General features: G+C 38.9%; 1 protein-coding gene across 4 annotated transcripts in view; it reads left to right on the top strand.

Moving 5' to 3' along the window:
* Positions 1–25705, top strand: part of PPP2R3A (protein phosphatase 2 regulatory subunit B''alpha) — a 221723-nt gene that overhangs the window by 15551 nt on the left and 180467 nt on the right. For 2 of the 4 annotated variants that reach the window (XM_082840025.1, XM_082840026.1), the window contains exon 2: positions 16024–16178. The exons of 1 other annotated variant lie outside the window; for it this stretch is intronic. The gene's annotated coding sequence lies outside the window, so the exon portion shown is untranslated. Of the gene's footprint in view, positions 1–15769; positions 16179–25705 lie in introns of those variants that run through there. One more of the 4 variants, XM_082840027.1, reaches the window with a different exon arrangement.

Raw genomic sequence — 25705 nt, 5'->3', positions numbered from 1 at the left:
GGAGTGGGGGTGGGGGGGATAAATTGGTAGATTGGGATTGACATATACACAGTACCATATATAAAATAGATAAGTAATAACAACCTACTCTATAGCACAGGGAACTCTACTCAGTAATCTGTAATGGCCTATATGGGAAAAGAATCTAAAAAAGAGTGGATATATGTATATTTATAATAATTCATTTTGCTGTACACCTGAAACTAACACAACATTGTAAATCAAGTATACTCCAATAAAAATTTTTTTAAAATAATAAAATAAAATGAGTTTGGAAGTATTCCCTCCTCTTCTACTGTTTGGAAGAGTTTAAGAAGGACCATTATACTGTTTTTAAGTGTTGTTCTTAGTTTTAAGTATAGTTTAATTTGTACTCATAATGGATTGTTGGTTAAAGATGGAACATGTGTGAAACACATGTCAAGATATCATAGATTAATGAGGAGCATGAAAAATGATAGTTCTGCAAAACTATTTCAAGATGCTCTTTATGAAATACGTAATTTGCATTCATCTGATCAAAATTTTTATGAAATATCAAGATGTTTCTAATACTTAAAAAACTACATGATTAAAGGAAGCTGGGTGAAGGGTATAAGGGAATTCTCTGTATTCTCTTTGCAGTTCTTCTGGAAATCTATAATTAACTCAAAATAAAAAGGTTTTTTAAATCATTTTAAATATAAAGACATTAGCCAGGCATGCCTTAGTTTAAAGTCATGTGTATTCATACATGCTTATAATTGGCATTTGCTATTTCCTATTCTTAAAGCTACTCTAGAGAAAATAATTTCAGGTTGGTTAACCAAATACAAATAGCAAGGTAAAGATACTGTATTGAATATCATGAAACATAGAAGGGGTCTAATCAAATTCAGATGATTTCATTTCTAAAATGAATTGTCAATTGAGAGACTCCATGTGGTATGAAATAAGGAAGAGGTTTGCTCTAAAAAGAATTCATTTTCAACTTACTATACAACTAGTGTTATAGATAGCTGGATGTTTATTTTATTATCATTGATCTTATTCTGTTTAGGTACTTCAGATTCTCAAAAGGAAAGATTTAAATACTTGAAAATATGAAAAAGAAAAAATATACAGGGTTATTCTGTCCAACTGGCTTTTTGTTTATTGGTGATAAAGATCTGAAGTATATGTTTGCTGAGAACTTCTCTCAAAGAGCAGCATGAAACCATTTCTTCTACCTTGATTAAACTAAACCTCCAGGGCTTCCCTGGTGGTGCAGTGGTTAAGAATCTGCCTGCCAATGCAGGGGACACGGGTTTGAGCCCTGGTCCGGGAAGATCCCACATGCTGTGGAGCAACTAAGCCCGGGCACCACAACTACTGAGCCTGCGCTCTAGAGCCCATGGACCACGACTACTGAAGCCCGCACGCCTAGAGCCCGTGTTCCGCAACAAGAGAAGCCACCGCAATGAGAAGCCCACACACCGCAACATAGAGTAGACCCCACTCGCCACAACTAGAGAAAGCCCGCACTCAGCAACAAAGACCCAACTCAGCCAAAAATAAATAAATAAATGAATTTATTTAAAAAACAAACAAAAAACTAAACCTCCAAATTATCAAAATAAGAGTTGATTTTTATAAGCTCAAAATGGAAGAATTTCAAGTATCAGGTTTTTAACGTTTGTTTGTTTTGGCTGCTATAATGTGGATTAAATTTCAGCCTACATCTCAATATACATTTGGTGCCAAGTCCATTTATTAAATTTAATTTTATATTAGAGTACAGTTGATTTACAGTGTTCTTTTAGTTTCAGGTATACAGCAAAGTGATTCCGTTATACATACATCCATTCTTTTTTAGATTCTTTCCCATATAGGTTATTACAAAATATTGAGTAGAGTTCCCTGTGCTATACAGTAGGTCCTTGGTGATTATCTATTTTATATATAGTAGTGTGTATATGTTAATCCCAAACTCCTAATTTATCCCTCCCTGCACCTATCCCCTTTGGTAACCATAAGTTTGTTTTCGAAGTCTGTGAGTCTGTTTCTGTTTTGTAAATAAATTCATTTGTATGTTTCTTTTAGATTCCACATGTAAGTAATATCATAGGATATTTGTCTTTCTCTGTCTGACTTACTTTACTTAGTATGATAATATCTAGGTCCATCCATGTTGCTGCAAATGGCATTTCATTCTTTTTTTATGGCGGAGTAATATTCCATTGTATATATGTACCACATCTTCTTTATCCATTCCTCTGTTGATGGACATTTAGGTTGCATCCATGTCTTGACTATTATAAATAGTGCTGCAGTGAACACTGGGGTGTGTGTACCTTTTCGAACTATGGTTTTCTCAGGATATTGGTTGTTAATCCATCTTTTAATTTTTTGACAATTTTATTTGACAACATGTGATTTTCTTTCCATAATAAAACAGTTCATCTACTGTGAATAGAAGTCAAAATTTGTCCTTAAATATTTTTTTTTTTTTTTTTTTTTTTTTTTTTTGCGGTATGCGGGCCTCTCACTGTTGTGGCCTCTCCCATTGCGGAGCACAGGCTCCGGACGCGCAGGCTCAGCGGCCATGGCTCACGGGCCCAGCTGCTCCGTGGCATGTGGGATCTTCCCGGACCGGGGCACGAACCCATGTCCCCTGCATCGACAGGCGGACTCTCAACCACTGCGCCACCAGGGAAGCCCTGTCCTTAAATATTAACAGTATAATTAAAGACTTTGCCACATGAGCTTTATAATAAAGCTTTAATAATATGCTGAACTAAGATGAAATATTTTTACTTAAAACTCCTTTATCTTGTGTCATAAGAAATTTTTTTAAAATAATTTTTTAAATTCCTAAGGAGGTTCACAGTATTATTTTTTAAAAAACATTCATTATTCAAGAAAGGTTGGGAAATACTGATCTTCATTGTAGGCCTGATCACTGAAATTGTACTGATTGATGTCAGATTGGGCCTGGATCCAGAATGGCCAGCCTGGAAAAGACGTACCATCCTCAGAATGTAGGGACAGGATGTGTCATGGGATGAGGCCCTTTAACTGAAGAGCACAACATTGCCACTCACTTTCAGAAGGGTAATGATTTCCCCCTTTCAATATATGTTGTTGCTTTGGTCTTAAAAGTAGGCAGATGGACACATGTATTGCTCAACTGCCCCATTATAATCAAAGATTAGAATGTCCAAAAGACTCTAGGCTGCTAAAAAAAAAACACATTACATATCCATTACATATGGTGAAGTTTTTTTGGTTACAGATTAAATGAAGAAAGACCAGGAGAGGGAATGCAGTAGAGTATTATGAAAGCAAGAGCTGAAAGAAAAATGGAGAGAGAATATCAATGAAGGTGTATGTTTTCATGTCATAGAAAATGATTGGTTGTAAGGAATAAATATCCACTTAAAGATATATTTGTGGGCTTCCCTGGTGGTGCAGTGGTTGAGAGTCTGCCTGCCAATGCGGGGGACACGGGTTCGTGCCCCGGTCCAGAAAGATCCCACATGCCGCGGAGCGGCTGGGCCCGTGAGCCATGGCCGCTGAGCCTGCGCGTCCGGAGCCTGTGCTCTGCGGCGGGAGAGCCCACAACAGTGAGAGGCCCGCGTACCGCAAAAAAATAACATAAAAAAAGATATATTTGTAAAAAGTTTATTTATAGGAAAAATACACAGGGAGCACATCAGTTCACTGCAATTTTAGAAACTGAACATACTCCTCTCTCTCTTTCTCTCTGTGTTATATGTGTTCTGTTTTCTTGACACCAGCTTCTCCTGCCATGTTGCTCATTGTGGGATGCCCCAAAACAGTGGTCTCAGCCATCAATTCTGTAGGACTTTAAGACCCAGAGCTCTCACCTAATTGACAGTATTCCAGTGCTTCAATTCCAGGTTCCTAGGAGAGAAAACATGATTGGCCTACCTTGAGTCAGTGTCTCAGCTAAACTTGACCAGGGATTGGAAAACAGTTGTGACTCAATAAAGTTGTCCCGCCTCGCCTGTGAACAAGGCAGGTCCTTAAGAAGTAGGGATATCTCTTGTTCAGTACATAGGAGAGAAGACTTGTTTAAGAAGGAATGGATTGGTGCCCTGAGCTCTGAAAAAAAAGAGGAGATTATAAAATATGTACGCCCCCACAAAAAAAAAAGACAAGAGTGTAATAGTCTCCTAAATGTAATCTTCCTAGGAAGATTAGGTCAGTTTACATAAATCGCAACAATATCTTTTTGGATCCATCTCCTGGATTAGTGGGAATAAAAACGAAATGAACAAACAAAAAAACAAATGGGACCTAATTAAACTTAAAAGCTTTTGCATAACAAAGGAAACCATAAACAAAACAAAAAGACAACCTACAGAATGGGAGGAAATATTTGCAAACTATGCAACTGACAAGGGATTAATCTCTAAAATATACAAACAGCTTGTACAGCTCAATATCAAAAAAACAAACAAACAACCCAGTCAAAAAATGGACAGAAGATCTAAATAGACGTTTTTCCAAAGAAGACATCCAGATGGCCAAAAGGCACATGAAAAGATGCTCAACATCGCTAATTATTAGAGAAATGCAAATCAAAACTGCGACGTATCACCTCACACCAGTCAGAATGGCCATCATCAAAAAGTCTACAAATAATAAATGCTGGAGAGGGCGTGGAGAGAAAGGAACCCTCCTGCACTGTTGGCGGGAATGTAAATTGGTGCAGCCACTATGGAGAACAGTATGGAGGTTGTTTAAAAAACTAAAAATAGAGCTACCATATGATCCGACAATCGCACTCCTGGGCATATATCCAGAGAAAACTATAATTCGAAAAGATACACGTGCCTCAGTGTTCATTGCAGCACTATTTACAATAGCCAAGACATGGAAGCAACCTAAATGCACTTCAACAGAGGAATGGGTAAAGAAGATGTACATGTATACAATGGAATATTACTCAGCCATAAAAAAGAATGAAATAATGCCATGTGCAGCAACATGGATGGATCTAGAGATTATCCTAAGTGAAGTAAGCCAGAGAAAGACAAATATCCTATGATAGCACTTATACGTGGAATCTAAGAAAAATGATACAAATGAATATATATATAAAACTGAATCACTTTGCTGTACACCTAAAACTAACACAACATTGTAACTCAACTATACTTAAATTTTAAAAATTTTTTAAAAGAAAGAAAATAAATAAAAACAAATGATACAAATGAACTTATATACAAAACAGAAATAGACCCCCAGACAAGAAAAACTTACTGTTACCAAAGGAGAAAGTTGGGGGGGAGGGATAAATTAGGAGTTTGGAATTAACATATACACACTACTATATATAAAATAGATAACCAAGAAACACCTACTGTATAGCACAGAGAACTGTACTCAGTATTTTGTAATAACCTATAAACGAAAAGCATCTGAAAAAGAATATACATATATATATATATGTATGTATAACTGAATCACTTGAAACTAATACAACATTGTAAATCACCTACACTTCAATTTAAAAAATCAGGTCAGTTTACAAAGTGAACCACCCACTGTCCATTCTATAACCTTAGGCAACTTTGTTTCCCCAATAATCTTTACAGCTGATTCCCATCCAACAGGAATGAGGGCCCTAGAAGATGAGATAAAGTAAATGATTAAAACTTTAGGAATTTAACCAAAACTTTTCCTAAGACCTGTACTGTAATGTCTGTCAAGGTATGGATAGATACCTTGGTCTGCAGTCTGTTTCCCAGCTATAGTCATGATAAAAGTCTGTTTAGGCAGATGACAAATCAGACTGGGGAGCTCCATTAAGTTCCATCCAGCTCACCTAGCTTGGTAACCGCCAACATTCAAATGGCCTAGTCCTCCCACTCCAAAGTGGTGGGGTTGGGTTTGTCTTGAGCCATTCATGCATAGCACAGGTGAGTAGTAGCAAGGGCATTCATAAGGAGGAACACCACTAGGGGTAGATGTACTGAGTGATAATACTACCAGCAGAAGCTCTTAATGGTCCCCATTTATCAGTGTGGATGTCACTTTTCTTAAAGGACTAAGACCTGGTTGACAGAATGTTCTCAGATGCTTTGGTAACCAAATGCCTATACAGGAATACATTCTCTAGGGATCTGGACATGTGTCAGCTAAGTTTGGAGATCAGGGTAGTACAGAGCCCCCTTACAGGTGAACCAGAGATATATTGATGAGTAGACTTGTATAAAAGAAATTTCCTAGCCATAGTACACAAATAATCAATCCTCCTTTGGTAGGCAGTCTTTCTCAGTGTGTATTGGAAGGGAGTCATGCAGTTCTAGTGGATCGTCTTCTGTATGTTGCCTCTCAGTGCTAGGGCATTTGTGATAGGGGCCAGGGATACTGGTCTTAGGTACAAGGCATGTGCTAAACCTTCTCATTAAGTAAAATGAAGGTTAGGATAAGCAGTTATCAGAAATGTCCAAGAGGGCCTCTTTATCCTAGATGGTGTCAGTCAGTCTGTCCTGAAACTAGTTTTAAAAGGTGACTTTTTTCCTAGTCTAGTCTCATCTAAAGAATCAGAAATGGCAGTATATTAGCAAATTGCTTCCTTCTCTTTTCCCTTTCCTTCCTCATTAAGTTCTTCCTTTATATCAGGCACTGTACTGGTGTTGGGATACAGTGATGAACAAGCAAACAGGATCCTTACCTTTGTGGAGCCTACATTCTATTGCAGGGAAAATACAGTAAATGTGTAAACAATAAATAAAACAATTACAGGTACTGATAAGTGCTGATACAGACAGTAAACTGGGTAATGGGGTAGAGAGTAATGAAACAGGGCCTTGGTCAAGGGAGAAGAGTCTATTGGAGGAACCAAAACAAAGGCCAAGGAAGAGCAGTACAAGATGAGGTGAGGGAAGTGGTAGGCAGATTCTGGAGCTATATTAGGCCATGGTAGAGGAGTTTAGATTTTGTTCAAAATGGAGTAGGTAAGCACTGGAGCATTTTAAATAGGAGAGTGATTCACTCTGGTTTGTTTTCCTCTAGTTGTGCTGTTTGTGCTGTTTCCTCTAGTTGTGCTGACTGGAGTATGGAGAGGCTAGAGTGGAAGCAGAGAGACCAGTTAAAAGGCCATGATGATAGTGCAGGAGAGAAAGCTGGATAATTTGGGCCAAGACTAGCAGGATTCTAATGAGAAGTGGTCAAAATTGAGAGAGAGATAGGTTGAAATTGGAGATAGGGTTGTTAGCCCTTAGTGAGTGTATATCCTGGGTATGGTCTACAAATATGTCAGATGGCCATTCCACTTTTGGGACCTTACATAAACCTACCAAGGTATCTGTAAAAAGATCTATTGCCCCCATAAGGTACTCTGGTTGTGTATATACCAGGCTATACTGGGTTGTCTGTCTGTACAGTAAGTAATTAATAACAAGTAAACCCTTGCTAGACCTCATCTACAGGAACACAGAGGTCCCTTAGTCCCACATGCAGAATGTCAACTGAATGAAGAACTTTGGGAGTGTCTCAGGGTTCTCATCATATCCCTCAGGGTACTTGAGGCTGAATGACAGGTTGGTGAGGCAGGCTTGGTGGCTGCCCTGACCCTAGACTTGGACCTGTCAGCTCAGTCTGACATACCACATGTATGACCAGCAAATACAAAGCAAGTCATGAACAACCTCACTTGTTCTATTATAGCGGATAACTCTGTTTATTCTCAGCTCTCCTGCTCTCAAATTTCTGACTCGGTGCTCAACCTCCATACCTGCTTCTAGCCTTTTGGTTCGGATGCCCATCATGTCACCCTTTGAACCCTGTTCTCAGTTCTGCTTTCCTGTCTGATCTCAGCATCCTTTTTTCCAGCTCCCTGCTCTCCCAAACACACCTATTATTATATTGAATGAAAAATTTTCTGCTGAAATTGTGGCCACAGAGCCCCACTAGAGGTGGTGACTCAGACTTGTACCCCAAGGGTTGTTTTATTTAGTTAGGTACTACTCTTGAGCCCACAGGGCCACAACCTTTTGCCTTAAATTGTCTTACAGACAGACAAGTGCTTCCTACGCTCTTCCATTGGGCAAGCTCAGAGATTCACTGGATTGGAGCAAAAGTGAATGAACTAATGATCTTATTTGTGATACAACTTCAGCTAAGATAGGTCAAGGTTGATTAAATAGAAGGGATCAGTTGGCTCAATAAGTAAGATACCAAAGCTGTATCCAGGGCAGAAACAAAGAAATGGGGAAGCAGTGCGTTCTGTTGAGGGACATGTGAAAACCGTGAAGGTTGTCAGCTCAAAATAGTCTGCATTTCCTTCTTGCCTGTAGATATTTCCATTGGGCTTTTGCCCTGTTCCCCTACCCCAGTTGAATTTTGGGGTGCTTCACAGCATCTGACAGTTCATACATTAAGAAAATAACACTGAATTCCTATCTTACGCTGTGCACTGGCTCCACATTGGGGATATAAGGATGAGTAAATTGCAGTGGCTTTCTGACTCACCTCTGCTTCTGCTTCCCTGATCCATCCCCCTGCCACCTGAAACCCATCATTTCCCTTCCTGAGAAACTGTAGCAGTGCTATAAATGCTTAATAAATACCTCATGAATAAATGGAAATTATTTCTAAGTTCCTTTTGTTCAGAGACTCTTTGCACTAAATCTTTGTATTTATGTTTCCTCCAAATCAAATCTCATGTTTTACACTTACATTAATTTTTTTCTTGCCCTGATGTTTGCAGCTCTTCCATGTTTAGAGTCTTCTGCATTTTTTATGTCCCTCCTGTTGATTTAATCTCATAGGTCACTTGTTCTAAAATAATAAAAGTTAAGCTTTGTGCTTGGTTCTATGGCATGTCTTGTATATAGTTCTATTTCTGGATATGATGCCATTTGTGAATATGCTTTTAATTATTTCTCAGTTTTATTATTGAACAAGCTCATTGTCTTAATTATGCTTACAAAGTTTGGTAATATGCTTATAGTCTGACGTTCAAATAAGTAGCATTAACATTATTCATTGGTTTTTAAGGGTCTAAATTTTACTCAACTTATCTGTTATGATTTTATTTTATATGGATATTATATGTGTCACAATTTAATCATTCACTAATAAATTTATTAAGTTTTCAAGGTTTCTGAAACACAAAATTGGGGTTAAAAAAAAACTTGTGTTCTTGCTGTCCAGGTTACTACAAAGAACTTCACTGTTCTATAGATTTATATTCATCCATCCTTCCTTCCTTCTGTCCTTCCATCCTTCCGTTCTTTTTCTTGTGCCTGCTGAGATTTGAGACAATTCCTTCTCTAGATGTTGAGAAATATGGAATTATGGCAGGGACTCAGGTACTGACTATCCCAGCTCCTTTGGCTTTAATATGGACAGAGGGGCTTCCATTTTAGAGAAAATTGTGCTCAAATCAGTTTTTCCACTTTCTAAGTACGTAATATGAGCAAGTGTTTTCTTTTAACTTCCCTTAGCCTCAGTTTCCTCATCTGTGAAATGGAGATAACACTGTGCTCAATGCTGGCATAAAAATTAAATTAGATAATGCGTTTAAATGCTCAGCACAATACCTAGCATATCAATACTTTTAAAATGATGGTGTAGTAATGCTAATCTTCCCTCTGCAAGCCCAGTACAAGAAGGATCAGTCAGCATAGCAGCATGCCTCTGCCTCTCCCGCAGTCCTTCACACACACCTCTCCCCTGCATCTAAGGAATACAAGCCCAAGATAAGAGTCCTCAAGAGGAAACATGTCTAGTTCTCCTCCTTGCGCTCTCATTATCTGCTGATGATGCTGACATGAATTCCTGCAGAGAATGGTCTTATGCCAGATGTATGACCATTTTCTTGACTCTGCCAGTGGAGGCCTAGTGAGGGTATTCTTACTCTGACTCACCAATAAATTTTTGGTAAGAGATAGGCCTTGAGATGTGTGGTTATTAAAATATACTTTTAAATGTTCTAAAGGTGTAGGGTAGGATCATGGGAGAAAGTGGCTGAGACAGGGTAGTAAACAAGATCAACATATTTAACACTGTGGAGAAAAGGTCAAGAACCTAAGAGGCCAGGACATCAGACGGACTATCTATTTGAATGTCAAAATCAATAAGAATTACACTAGAAATAGTGTTGGAGTGACATGAACCAAAAGGTAAAATCAAGGAATGAAAGGGAGTGACCTTGGGGAGCCTTCAATCCTGCAATAAGGAAGGGTGGTGGGTGGTAAAGTCTAATGTTATGTGACTCAGAGCAGGGGATTTGGGTAGAGAGCAGGTGGAGAATGGTGTGAAAGTAGCAATGAGGAACCAGAATGACACCAACCAGACCTCATGTTTGAAGGGTGTGGAAGAGAAAAAGAGTTGCATCTAAGAGAGCTACAGGGAAATCAGCATCCTCAGGGGAAAGTACAGTTTCAATTTAAATAAGAAGGTAAAGGAAGTTGAAGAAAGCTTCAGAGAAGAGATCCAGGACCTGGGGATTTTGCTGTTGTCTACCCATGAGTCCACAGGGCTCAGTGGAAGGGTTAGGATTTCTGGAGATGGTATAGAGGCTTGGAGTTCCCCCTCCTCCTCCTCTTCATCATCATCATCATCATCATCTTCATCTCTCCCTTGCATACATCCTCAGTTCTTTTGCCTCTTTCTCACTTCAGCAGCCTCGCCTGGCTGAACCACAGCACTGATTAAATCCAATTCTTTGCCTATTCCATGCCTGTAAAATCATGCTGCTGAGCTTGCATTAAATTAATGATCATAACCTTAAGTGGGCCCATAATGCTGCCTGGCAATCATACTAGATTTCTCCAGTCATTTTCTGTTTCATTTCCTCCTAGATGATTATTGCATGTCTTCAATCTCCTTACATGTTCACCATCTCCTCCCCAGTCTTCACTTTCAATTGATGACCTTGATTCCTAGTTACAGAAAAGAAATAGAAGAAAAAGAGCTTTCACAGGCTTTCACAACCATACCTACCTACTACTTGTAGTAGTATCCGTATCCTCTGCTTTCTTTCCTCTTACTGTGAAAGAGCTAACCTAATAAGTGCTTCATAATTCTTTGTCTTATATCAGTTTTACCCTCTCTGAATCATTGTCTTATACATGAAAATATGCTTGTATTTTCCCCCATCTTAAAAATAATCCTCCTTGACTCCACTTTCCCCTCTTACTATTGCCTTGTTTCAGTTAAACTTCACAGCAAAACTTCTTGGAAGAGTTGTCTGTAGTCTGTTGCTAGTTTTTGTCTTCCCATTCTTTTTTTGTACTCAAGCCAGTCATATTTCTGCTCCCAAAATTCCATCAAAACATTTCTCTACAGTTATCTGACTTAACATTCAGGAGCAGAGTTAACCACTGTCTCCTCCTTGTAATACCTTCTTCACTTTATTTTAAAATACTTGTCAAGAACTATGCAGATCTAAGATTTTACCCTATTTGTAAGCTAACAAGTTAGCTTGCCAGTTTCATGAATAGTGGTAGAAGACACAAGACTTCTACATCAGAGATGAAAGACAGTTTATTACTTACAGCAATAGCAGTAGCCAGAGTAGGAGTCTTTTTGTACTGGTTCCCTTAGCACTAGTTACTCTGAGACAATGTGAAGGGGGCCAGACTACACCTTTCCACATAGTGAGTTGAGTTATTAGAAACGAAACCTGATCTTAGAGAACCCAAATATTTTATAATGGTCAATAAGCATGCCTTCTCTTTGCTCCAGAGGGAGATAGTACCAAGTTTTCCAAGGCTGTTTGCTATACAGACATTCTTGAAAAAGATCATATGGAACTATCATATCATATAAAATATTATATCACTGACTATCAAGACAGGCAGTGCCTTGCTTGCAATGTGTACAGAAACACGAGAGACCCATGGAGAACTGTCTCACAATTCCTCCCTCTCTGACCACTTCTTTTCTCTCTCCTCTCCTTCACTTCCCAAGACTCTAGGTCTGGGCTGTCTAGTACTATAGCCACTAGCTCATGTAGCTATTTAAACTAAGTTTTCAGTTATTCAGTTGCATTAGCCATATTACAGGTGCTCAATAGCCACATGAATGGCACAGATATATAAATATTTCATCATCTCAGAAAGTTCTATTAGACAGCACTACTCTGCATGTTTGAGTGCTCCTAAGCTCAGCCTTTGGATGTTTCTTTCTGTATTCTATTCCTATATAGAAATAGAGATTTCTATAGAATCTTGTAGAATAAGATTTATTATGGAATAAATATTTATATATATTTCTCTCTCTTTCCTTTCTATATTCCCTCCCTTGGTGATCTCATCTAGTCTCAAGGCTTTAAATATGACTCTCAAATTTGTATAATCCTAAATTTCTCCCCAGAAGTCCAGATTTAATTCTTTAATAGCATTCTGCACACCTTTACCTGAATGCCTAGTAGGCACCTCAAAAGTAACGGCCCAAACTGAACTACTGACCTTCTTGCCACAGCTGCTCCCTCTCCCACCAACAAATCTGTTCCTCCTGCAGTCTTCCCAGTATGAATTAAGTCAGTTCTCTTCTTCCAGTTGTTCAAGCAAACAAACAACAGTTTAAAAAAAATCAACCCTTAGATTCATCCTTGACCTCCCTCTTTTCCACAAAACCGACACATCTGTCCCACTGGCTCTTGTTTCAAAATATATCCAGAATCTGACTTTTCACCCTTCCCCTGCTACCACCTGGTCCAAGCCAACATCATCTTTTACCTGGATTATTCGAGGCAAATTTGGCCCCCTTTTGGGTCTCCCTGCTTCTACTCTTGTCCCCTGTGGTCCATTCTCATAAGAGCAGCTAGAATGGTCTTGTTTAAAAAGTAAGTCAGATCATGTATTTCTCTGCTCAGAATTCTTTAGTAGCTTCCTATCTCACTCAATAAAAGTCAAAGTCTAGTCACACTGGCATTCTCACTCTTGCTAAAATATTCAAGACATGCTCCCACCTCAGAGCCTTTATAGTTGGTGTTCTTTCCACCACTTTCCCCCCCCAACGCAGCTCCACACATGTGCTTTTTCCCTCATGATACTGACTTATTGAAGAGACCAGGCCAGTTGTCTTATAGTGAGCCATATAATGAATTTCTCTGTTTACTTATGGTGGTGTGTAGCTTATTTCTCTATTGCCTGTATTTCCTATAATTGGACGTTAAATCTGAAAGTTTGATTAAAGCTAAATATTCTTGGCAAGAAAAATCCATACATGATATTCAGTCTTCATATTACATCGAATTGGAAGGTACATATCTGATTATCCCACCATTAGTGATTCTAAGTTTAACCAAGGTGTTAAGGTGGTAACTTTCAGATCCGTCCATTATAAATTTACATTTTTACCTTTGTGATTAACAATCTGAAGGGTGAATGTTATTTTTTTAATCATGTGATTTTTAATAATGTTTTTTAGCTATATAAGTTCGTTTTTTCAAATAAAGTATTTTTTAGAGATCCATCCAATATATAAAACAGATAACAGCTGAACTATTCTAGTTGCAGTGGGAAATGGCTAGTATTGGCAGCTTCCAAGGGAACTGTGACGAGCGCAGTTTGTAATTCACAGAGCCCAGCCAAGTGCTGGAGGAAACAGAGGCCCAAAGAGGATCCATGAAGTCTTAAGGCGGCCTAGCATCTCATGAGAAAGGCTCAGTGCGCTTTGTGTTAGAGCACAGTGTGGGGAGCTCTCACTTCCTGGGAAAGCCGTGGTTATGGATGATCACTAGAATGGCACTTGGTTTTTCCCTGGCAGTCCACCCACTGTTTTTAGTTGTCTGAGTGCTGTCTTTGACATTCTATCTGTTCTGCAGATGTGAAATTTGAAATTACTTCATTTTTAGCGTGTGTTGGGCTGCAGACTTTTTTTGTTTCCCTTTTGGAAATTCTTCATCCACAAAGAATTCCAGAATCAGACATTATTCATCTTATGTCTGGAACACTAAAATCTCATGAGCTTCCATATGTCTTACCTCTTTCCACCTTTAGAATATTGAAAATGCTGCCACAACTGAAGTCAGTTTTATCATTTCCTTGCTGCTTGCTTCCTTTCTGCACCTAATTTATCATACAGCCTTAATGTGCCTTTGTAAAGAATTGAACAAGTAAATTTGGTATATCCACAGAATGTATCTAAGATGTATGGTATATATTTTTATTTTCATGAAAAGAGGTCTCCCTATATTAAGTGGAAAAAGCAGATAATAAACTATAATTGTCTCACTTTTGTTAAAAAATTAATATTCACAAAAATCCCATGTCTATTTCTGTGAATGTTTATGTGTGTGTTGAAAGTCAAAAAAGGCAAAAATGTTCATATTGATATTATCTCTGGGTGTGATCTTTATTTTCCTCTTTGTATTTCTCTCTTTTTTTTTCCCAGCAGTCGTGTCTTATTTCTACAGTCATTACTTTTATAAAGATTAAAATTGTTTTTTGAAAAAATAAGCAATAATAACTTTGATCTGTCAAATCCAAGCTACGTTGAAAGCGATTCCAGGCTCATCCTCTGCTTACTCCATCCATGCCATCTGTTGGGATTTTTCCCTGTTCTCTTATTGTCCCATTCAAGCAAGTTTTCCCCTGACCCAGGCTTGTATTTATTTTACTCCAGGTTCCTGGTCCTCTCCTAGAATTGCTCACTTGGCTCTGGAGAGATTCTCTGTTCTCTTGTACCCAGATAAACTTGTCAGAAAAGGAAGGGAGGATGCAAAAATTATGGTCTAAAAGGAACTGTCACTAGAATGTGATCAAGGCCCAGAAGTGCCCCAGTATACACCTGTTGAATGAATTGATCTATTCTTTTTTGTCTCATTTATTTTATAAGTTCCTATAATCAGGAGCTTTGCTTGTTTTCTATAATGCCGTAAACATTTTGGGTACTTAATATACATTAATGAATAGTCCTTTTTTTTTAAAGACCCATAATTTACCTAATAAAAGTGAATGTAGGATCTGTTGTCAACTTTGACCAGAATTTGTGCTTGCACAGGGTTATAGAAAAGGACAGGATTTAAAGATAACTTACATTCAGCTCGTACTCATAGATTTGTGATCATGGGTAGTCACATAAGCCTCTGAGCTTCCTTCATTTATAGCCTCACTGATTCTCTTCTGGACTGTCTCTGCAGAGGCCTTCTGCCTGGTCTGCCTGGCTTTGGTCTTGCTTCCCCAACTCTGTCCTCTGCAGTGCTACACAGTGATACACCCACAGTGTAAATCTGACCTAGTCCCCACCACCCCCGACTGAAATCTCTCAGGGACTCTCTGATGCTACATTGCCTCCCACCCAACCCCCACCATTTAGCGGTAGCACCTAGAAGCCTCTCTTCAAACTTGCCACTGGAATAACACCAAACTCCCAGTAGCTCCTCACACCTCCCAGGCCTCCTGGGGCCACCTCCTGCCTTGCTCCATTTGTCCACAAGGTATCTTTCTGCAGCCACTGCTTCTGCTTAACTCCAGGCTGGGCTTGGCAGCCCTCCTCTCTGGGGTGCCTTCCTTGATGTAAAAGATATTCTGTTTCTCTGCCCACTCACACTGCAAGCTGTTTGAGGCAAAATTATAGGATCTGTAGTTCCCTTGTCTTGAAGAGTACCTGGCAGCATTCAAATGTTTATTAAACTGTATTGTATATATGTTCTTCTAAACCATCCAAATGATTTTTATTTACAGAATGTGATTTCATTTTTATATAATCTCCTCCAAAATAAGAAAAAGGCTTAGAAAAGGAAAATACATCAATTAAAGTAACTTAAAACACTACCAGCAGTCAGAGATGACTATTTTTTGGAATATATTATAGAGAATTTTTTTAAATTATAAAATGGTCAAAGTTTAACCTCCTGATTTTCCTTTGGAGCCAGTACTCCAAGAAATCAGTAGCTTTGCAAATTACATGCATTAAAAATTAATAGCCAGTTCATTGTGCTTCCCACATCAAAGAATACAAAATAGTTTTCTGGTAAATATATAGCTTTTTTGTAATTCAAAACAAGAAAGAATTTTTTGCTTTTCTCGTGTTCCCTAGACCCCAGAGCCATCTTTTGTCCTATTTTTCCAGAAGGGAAGGCGAATCCCAGTGAGGGAAGTGACTTGACCATCTTACTGAGCTGGTCAGTACAGAAGCAGAAGCTGGGAGGAGGAGCCCCTGACTGCCCACCTGGTGCTTTTCCCCTCAGGCACATTTCCTCTTTCTCCACTGGAGTAAAGATAAAAGTAAGTTTTTAAGCACTTCTAATTCCTGTATGCTCAAATGCTGCATGAGATGTTCTTATTTTACTTTTAGTCTCATTAAGACATTAGCCCTAAACCTAGAGCATTAATTGTTCTTTCATGTTCATATGTATAATTTCTTTGAGCACAAGAAAAATATTGCCTTCTAAGAGATTTCTTAATTTGTTTTCTCAACTATTTTTGAAGAGAACACAACAAATAAAATATTCCAGGTCTCCTTTTTTATCCTGCAAATACATATAGTATATGTTTTTGTATTCCTCTAAATTGTACTCTCGGGATCAGTTTCCATACTGAGTCATCCACCACCGAGCACCCGTGTTTTCCAGGCAAACTGTTTTATTATTTCTAAATGACTCATTCCTTCTGAATCATCAAACCTTATGTAGTCTGTTAAATAAAAAGTTTTAGGCACTTTTCTACAATTTTTCTTCTTCCAGACTTCAAAATGTCCCATTTAAATGACATGGCTATTCAACCAGTTTTCCCTTGCATCTACGATTTATGTGGATCATTTTCTTCTTGAACCCTTTCATAATTTGAGATAAGCAGAGGAAGTTCTTTACCTCATACCCTCTGCTCCAGATGTTTCCTGAAATAGAACACATAAATAGCAACTTAAAAATATGTGTAACATCGTTCTCTGTTTTCCATCATTATATTTATGCTGTTTAAGGTTTTATTAACTTCCCAAATTTCTACATGAATTTAGGGAGAAACACCTGTAAAAGAAAAGTATAGCTTTAATGTTTGTTGGTACACAAAATCTTTGGAATTCAGCATGTTGGAAGAATGTATCACTTTCCTCCCTTGACTTCCATGTCATATTTGGCTGGTTCTCTTCCTGCCCTTTGGAAATTCATTCTCTATCTTCTTCCTTGAATCATTCTCCTCACCCTATACATACCAGCCTTCCTCAGAGTTTTTTTTGTTTTCTTTTTTTTGTCTCATTATTCTCATATTCTTTTTTTTTTAATTTTATTGGAGTATAGTCGATTTACAACGTTGTATTAGTTTCAGGTGTACAGCAAAGTGAATCAGTAATACATATACATATATCCACTCTTTTTTTTTTTTAGATTTTTCTCCCATATAGGCCATTACAGAGTATTGAGTAGAGTGCCTTGTGCTATATAGCAGGTTCTTATTAGTTATCTGTTTTATGTATAGTAGTGTGAATATGTCAGTTCCAATCTCCCAGTTTATCCCTCCCACCCCCCCATCCCCTGGTAACTATAAGTTTGCTTTCTACATCTGTGACTCTACTTCTGTTTTGTAAATTAAGTTCACTTGTACCTTTTTTTTTTAGATTCTACATATAAACGATATCATATAATATTTGTCTTTCTGTGTCTGACATACTTCACTCAGTATGACAATCTCTAGGTCCATCCATGTTCTGCAAATGGCATTATTTTGTTCTTTTTTTATGGCTGAGTAATATTCCATTGTATATATGTACCACATCTTCTTTATCTGTTCTTCTGTTGATGGACATATAGGTTGCTTCCATGCCCTGGCTATTGAAAATAGTGCTGCAGTGAACACTGTGGTGCATGTATCTTTTTGAATTACGGTTTTCTCAAGGTATATGCCCAGCAGTGGGATGCTGGGTCATATGGTAGTTTTACTTTTAGTTGTTTTTTTTAATGTCTATTCTTATGCTAATACCACATTGTATTGAGTACTGTAGCTTTATAGTAAGTTTTTTTTTTAACATCTTTATTGGGATATAATTGCTTTACAATGGTGTGTTAGTTTCTGCTTTATAACAAAGTGAATCAGTTATACATATACATATGTTCCCATATCTCTTCCCTCTTGCGTCTCCCTCCCTCCCACCCTCCCTATCCCACCCCTCCAGGCGGTCACAAAGCACCGAGCTGATCTCTCTGTGCTATGCGGCTGCTTCCCACTAGCTATCTGCCTTACGTTTGGTAGTGTATATATGTCCATGCCTCTCTCTCGCTTTGTCACAGCTTACCCTTCCCCCTCCCCATATTCTCAAGTCCATTCTCCAGTAGGTCTGTGTCTTTATTCCTGTCTTACCCCTAGGGTCTTCATAAACTTTTTTTTCCTTAAATTCCATATATATGTGTTAGCATACGGTATTTGCCTTTCTCTTTCTGACTTACTTCACTCTGTATGACAGATTCTAGGTCTATCCACCTCATTACAAACAGCTCAATTCATTTCTTTTTATTGCTGAGTAATATTCCATTGTATATATGTGCCACATCTTCTTTATCCATTCATCCGATGATGGGCACTTAGGTTGTCTCCATCTCCAGGCTATTGTAAATAGAGCTGCAATGAACATTTTGGTACATGATTCTTTTTGAATTATGGTTTTCTAAGGTTATATGCCCAGTAGTGGGATTGCTGGGGCATATGGTAGTTCTATTTGTAGTTTTTTAAGGAACCTCCATACTGTTCTCCATAGTGGCTGTACCAATTCACATTCCCACCAGCAGTGCTGGAGTGTTCCCTTTTCTCCGCACCCTCTCCAGCATTTATTGTTTCTAGATATTTTGATGATGGCCATTCTGACTGGTGTGAGATTATATCTCATTGTAGTTTTGATTTTCATTTCTCTAATGATTAATGATGTTGAGCATTCTTTCATGTGTTTGTTGGCAGTCTGTATATCTTCTTTGGACAAATGTCTGTTTAGGTCTTCTGCCCATTTTTGGATTGGGTTGTTTGTTTTTTTGTTACTGAGCTGCATGACCTGCTTGTAAATTTTGGAAATTAATCCTTTGTCAGTTGCTTCATTTGCAAATATTTTCTCCCATTCTGAGGGTTGTCTTTTGGTCTTGTTTATGGTTTCCTTTGCTGTGCAAAAGCTTTGAACTTTCATTAGGTCCCATTTGTTTATTTTTGTTTTTATTTCCATTTCTCTAGGAGGTGGGTCAAAAAGGATCTTGCTGTGATTTATGTCATAGAGTGTTCTGCCTATATTTTCCTCTAAGAGTTTGATAGTTTCTGGCCTTACATTTAGGTCTTTAATCCATTTTGAGCTTATTTTTGTGTATGGTGTTAGGGAGTGATCTAATCTCATACTTTTACATGTCCCTGTGCATTTTTCCCAGCACCACTTTTTAAAGAGGCTGTCCTTTCTCCACTGTATATTCCTGCCTCCCTTATCAAAGATACGGTGACCATATGTGCCTGGGTTTATCTCTGGGCTTTCTATCCTGTTCCATTGATCTATCTTTCTGTTTTTGTACCAGTACCATACTGTCTTGATTACTGTAGCTTTGTAGTATAGTCTGAAGGCAGGGAGCCTGATTCCTCCAGCTCTGTTTTTCATTCTCAAGATTGCTTTGGTTATTCGGGGTCTTTTGTGTTTCCATACAAATTGTGAAATTTTTTGTTCTAGTTCTGTGAAAAATGCCAGTGGTAGTTTGATAGGGATTGCATTGAATCTGTAAATTGCTTTGGGTAGTAGATTCATTTTCACAATGTTGATTCTTCCAATCCAAGAACATGGTATATCTCTCCATCTATTTGTGTCATCTTTAATTTCTTTCATCAGTGTCTTATAATTTTCTGCATACAGGTCTTTTGTCTCCTTAGGTAGGTTCATTCCTAGATATTGTATTCTTTTTGTTGCAATGGTAAATGGGAGTGTTTTCTTGATTTCATTTTCAGATTTTTCATCATTAGTGTATAGGAATGCAAGAGATTTCTGTGCATTAATTTTGTATCCTGCTACTTTACCAAATTCATTGATTAGCTCTAGTAGTTTTCTGGTAGCATCTTTAGGATTCTCTATGTACAGTATCATGTCATCTGCAAACAGTGACAGTTTTACTTCTTCTTTTCTGATTTGGATTCCTTTTATTTCTTTTTCTTCTCTGATTGCTGTGGCTAAAACTTCCAAAACTATGTTGAATAAGAGTGGTGAGAGTGGGAAACTTGGTCTTGTTCCTGATCTTAATGGAAATGGTTTCAGTTTTTCACCATTGAGGGCGATGTTGGCTGTGGGTTTGTCATATATGGCCTTTATTATGTTGAGGAAAGTTCCCTCTGTGTCTACTTTCTGCGGGATTTTTATCATAAATGTGTGTTGAATTTTGTCAAAAGATTTCTCTGCATTTATTGAGATGATCATATGGTTTTTCTCCTTCAATTTGTTAATATGGTGTATCACGTTGATTGATTTGCGTATATTGAAAATCCTTGCATGCCTGGAATAAACCCCACTTGGTCATAGTGTATGATCCTTTTAATGTGCTCATGGATTCTGTTTGCTAGTATTTTGTTGAGGATTTTTGCATCTATGTTCATCAGTGATACTGGCCTGTAGTTTTCTTTCTTTGTGACATCTTTTTCTGGTTTTGGTATCACGGTGATGGTGGCCTTGTAGAATGAGTTTGGGAGTGTTCCTCCCTCTGCTATATTTTGGAAGAGTTTGAGAAGGATAGGTGTTAGCTCTTCTCTAAATGTTTGATAGAATTCGCCTGTGAAGCCATCTGGTCCTGGGCTTTTGTTTGTTTGAAGATTTTTAATCACAGTTTCAATTTCAGTGCTTGTGATTGGTCTGTTCATATTTTCTATTTCTTCCTGGTTCAGTCTAGGCAGGTTGTGCATTTCTAAGAATTTGTCCATTTCTTCCAGGTTGTCCATTTTATTGGCATAGAGTTGCTTGTAGTAATCTCTCATGATCCTTTGTATTTCTGCAGTGTCAGTTGTTACTTCTCCTTTTTCATTTCTAATTCTATTGATTTGAGTCTTCTCTCTTTTTTTCTTGGTGAGTCTGGCTAATGGTTTATCAGTGTTTATCTTCTCAAAGAACCAGCTTTTAGTTTTATTGATCTTTGCTATCATTTCCTTCATTTCTTTTTCATTTATTTCTCATCTGATCTTTATGATTTCTTTCCTTCTGCTAACTATGGGGTTTTTTTGTTCTTCTTTCTCTAATTGCTTTAGTTGCAATGTTAGGTTGTTTATTCGAGATGTTTCCTGTTTCTTAAGGTAGGATTGTATTGTTATAAACTTCCTTCTTAGAACTGCTTTTGCTGCATCCCATAGGTTTTGGGTCGTCGTGTCTCCATTGTCATTTGTTTCTAGGTATTTTTTGATTTCCTCTTTGATTTCTTCAGTGATCACTTCATTATTAAGTAGTGTATTGTTTAACCTCCATGTGTTTGTGTTTTTTACAGATCTTTTCCTGTAATTGATATCTAGTCTCATAGCATTGTGGTTGGAAAACATACTTGATAAGATTTCAGTTTTCTTAAGTTTACCAAGGCTAGATTTGTGATGCAAGATATCATCTATCCTGGAGAATGTTCCATGAGCACTTGAGAAAAATATGTATTCTGTTGTTTTTGGATGGAATGTCCTATAAATATCAATTAAGTCCATCTTGTTTAATGGGTCATTTAAAGCTTGTGTTTCCTTATTTATTTTCATTTTGGATGATCTGTCCATTGCTGAAAGTGGGGTGTTAAAGTCCCCTACTATGATTGTATTGCTGTCGATTTCCCCTTTTATGGCTGTTAGTATTTGCCTTATGTATTGAGGTGTTCCTATGTTGGGTGCATAAATATTTACAATTGTTATATCTTCTTTTTGGATCGATCCCTTGATCATTATGTACTGTCCTTATTTGTCTGTTGTAATAGTCTTTATTTTAAAGTCTATTTTGTCTGATATGAGAATTGCTACTCCAGCTTTCTTCTGATATCCATTTGCATGGAATATCTTTTTCCATCCCCTCACTTTCAGTCTGTATGTGTCCCTAGGTCTGAAGTGGGTCTCTTGTAGACAGCATATATACGGGTCTTGCTTTTTTATCCATTCTGCCAGTCTGTGTCTTTTGGTGGGAGCATTTAATCCACTTATATTTAAGGTAATTATCGACATGTATGTTCCTGTTCCCATTTTCTTAATTGTTTTGGGTTTGGTATTGTAGGTCTTCTCCTTCTCTTGTGTTTCTTGCTTAGAGAAGTTCCTTTAGCATTTGTTATAAAGCTGGTTTGGTGGTGCTGAACTCTCTCAGCTTTTGCTTGTCTGTAAAGGTTTTAATTTCTCCATCAAATCTGAATGAGATCCTTGCTGGGTAGAGTAATCTTGGTTGTAGGTTTTTCTCCTTCATCACTTTAAATATGTCCTGCCACTCCCTTATGGCTTGCAGAGTTTCTGCTGAAAGATCAGCTGTTAACTTTATGGGGATTCCCTTGTGTGTTATTTGTTGTTTTTCCCTTGCTGCTTTTAATATGTTTTCTTTGTATTTAATTTTTGACAGTTTGATTAATATGTGTCTTGGTGTGTTTCTCCTTGGATTTATCCTGTATGGGACTCTCTGTGCTTCCTGGACTTGATTAACTATTTCCTTTCCCATATTAGGGAAGTTTTCAACTATAATCTCTTCAAATATTTTCTCAGTCCCTTTCTTTTTCTCTTCTTCTTCTGGAACCCCTATAATTCGAATGTTTGTGTGTTTAATGTTGTCCCAGAGGTCTCTGAGACTGTCTTCAGTTCTTTTCATTCTTTTTTCTTTATTCTGCTCTGCAGTAGTTATTTCCACTATTTTATCTTCCAGGTTACTTATCCGTTCTTCTGCCTCAGTTATTCTGCTATTGATCCCTTCTAGAGTATTTTTAATTTCATTTATTGTGTTGTTCATCATTGGCTGTTTCCTCTTTAGTTCTTCTAGGTCCTTGTTAAATGTTTCTTGCATTTTCTTTATTCTATTTCCAAGATTTTGGATCATCTTCACTATCATTATTCTGAATTCTTTTTCAGGTAGACTGCCTATTTCCTCTTCATTTATTAGGTCTGGTGGGTTTTTACCTTGCTCCTTCATCTGCTGTGTGTTTTTCTGTGTTTTCATTTTGCTTATCTTACTGTGTTTGGGGTCTCCTTTTCGCAGGCTGCAGGTTCGTAGTTCCCGTTGTTTTTGGTGTCTGTCCTCAGTGGCTAAGGTTGGTTCAGTGGGTTGTGTAGGCTTCCTGGTGGAGGGGACTAGTGCCTGTGTTCTGGTGGATGAGGCTGGATCTTGTCTTTCTGGTGGGCAGGTCCACGTCTGGTGGTGTGTTTTGGGGTGTCTGTGGCCTTGTTATGATTTTAGGCAGCCTCGGATGGGGCTGTGTTCCTGTCTTGCTAGTTGTTTGGCATAGGGTGTCCAGCACTGTAGCTTGCTGGTCGTTGAGTGAAGCTGGGTATTGCTGTTGAGATGGAGATCTCTGGGAGATTTTCACCATTTGTATTACGTGGAGCTGGGAGGTCTCTCGTGGACCAGTGTCCTGAAGTTGGCTTTCCCACCTCAACGGCGCAGCCCTGACGCCTGGCTGGAGCACCAAGAGACTGTCCTCCACACAGCTCAGAATAAAAGGGAGAAAAAATAGAAAGAAAGAAAGAGGATCATATAAAATTAAGTAAGATAAAATAAAGTTATTAAAATAAAAAGTAGTTATTAAGAAAAAAATTTCTTAAGTAAAAAAAAAAACGGACGGACTGTACCCTAGGACAAAGCAAAGCTATACAGACAAAATCTCACACAGAAGCATACACATGCACACTCACAAAAAGAGGAAAAGGGGAAAAAATAATCTATCTTGCTCTCAAAGTCCACTTCCTCAATTTGGGATGATTTGCTGTCTAGTCAGGTGTTCCACAGATGCAGGTACATCAAGTTGATTGTGGAGCTTTAATCCGCTGCTTCTGAGGCTGCTGGGAGAAATTTCCCTTTCTCTTCTTTGTTCGCACAGCTCCCGGGATTCAGCTTTGGATTTGGCCCTGCTTCTGCGTGTAGGTCGCCTGAGGGCTTCTGTTCTTCCCTCAGACAGGACGGGGTTAAAGGAGCAGCTGATTTGGCAGCTCTGGCTCACTCAGACCGCGGGGAGGGAGGGGTATGGATGCGTGGGGAGCTTGCGGCGGCAGAGGCCAGCATGAAGTTGCACCAGCCTGAGACGGGCAGTGCGTTCTCCCGGGGAAGTTGTCCCTGCATCCCGGGACCCTGGCAGTGGCGGGCTGCACAGGCTTCCCGGACGGGAGGTCTGGAGGGTGACCTGTGCTTGCACACAGGCTTCTTGGTTCCTGCAGCAGCAGCCTTAACGTCCCATGCCCGTCTCTGTGGTCCGCGCTGAGAGCCGTGGCTCGCTCCCGTCTCTGTAGCTCCTTTAAGCAGCGCTCTTAATCTCCTCTCCTCGCTCACCAGGAAACAAAGAGGCAAGAAAAAGTCTCTTGTCTCTTTGGCAGCTCCAGACTTTTCCCCGGACTCCCTCCCGGCTAGCCATGGCGCACTAACGCCTTCAGGCTGTGTTCACGCGGCCAACCCCAGTCCTCTCCCTGGGATCTAAGCTCTGAAGCCTGAGCCTCAGCTCCCAGCCCCAGCCCGCCCCAGCTGGTGAGCAGACAAGCCTCTTGGGCTGGTGTGCTGGTGGGCACCCATCCTCTGTGCGGGAATCTCGCCGCTTTGCCCTCCGCACCCCTGTTGCTGCACTCTCCTCCGCGGTGCCAAAGCTCTCCCCCTCCGCCACCCGCAGTCTCCGCCCGCGAAGGGGCTTCCTAGTGTGTGGAAACCTTTCCTCCTTCCCAGCTCCTTCCCACTGGTGCAGGTCCCGTCCCTATTCTTTTTGTCTCTGTTTTTTCTTTTTTCTTTTGCCGTAACCAGGTACGTGTGGAGTTTCTTGCCTGAGGTCTTCTGCCAGCATTCAGTGGGTGTTCTATTGGAGCAGTTCCACATGTAGATGTATTTCTAATGTATGTGTGGGGAGGAAGGTGGTCTCCGCGTCCTACTCTTCCGCCATCTTCTTCTAGCTCTTCTGCCCATTTTTTTATTGGGTTATTTGATTTTTTTGGTATTGAACTGCATGAGCTGTTTGTGTATTTTGGAGATTAATCCCTTGTGCTTGCTTCATTTGCAAATTTTTTCTCCCATTCTGAGGGTTATCTTTTTGTTTTGTTTCTGGTTTCCTTTGCTGTGCACAAGCTTTTAAGTTTAATTAGATCCCATTTGTTTATTTTTATTTTTCCTCAGAGTTTTGTCCTTGACTCTTTTCTCACCTATGCAGGTTCAGTCTTGTCCACTCTTGTGGCTTTAAAACCTTTATCTTTATTTTCAACTCCTATCTCTACTGAATGGGAATTCAGTATATTCATCTGAATGGGAAATATGTCTCCTGGATGCCCCACCAAAATAACACATGCCTGCAGCTGAGTCTGTCTCCCCTAGACCCTTGCCCCCCATTCCTTAGCACACAATAATCAGCCGCAGCGTCATTTTTACATCTCCCTAGAACCCAGTTTTTAAAATTTGTTATCAAATATTACATATTCTCACATTTAAGGTGTCAATCCTTAAAAGACCTTTTGAAAATATCAGTTTCTCCTCCCAACTAGGCCTGCTCCTCAGAGACGACTGCCAATTTTTTCTTAGCTATTTCTTCCATTATTTACCTTCATATTTATAAATGCATATATATTGCAACTTCATCATTAATTAATTTTAAACCTTATGTCTTGCTTTCCTGATATGAATTTCAGTTCTCTCACCC

This window comes from Leucopleurus acutus, assembly GCF_964270905.1.
Source record: "Leucopleurus acutus genome assembly, chromosome: 5".
Taxonomy (NCBI): Eukaryota; Metazoa; Chordata; class Mammalia; order Artiodactyla; family Delphinidae; genus Leucopleurus; species Leucopleurus acutus.
The sequence above is the reverse complement of the archived record's forward strand: the minus strand, read 5'-3'. Positions and strand labels throughout refer to the sequence as shown.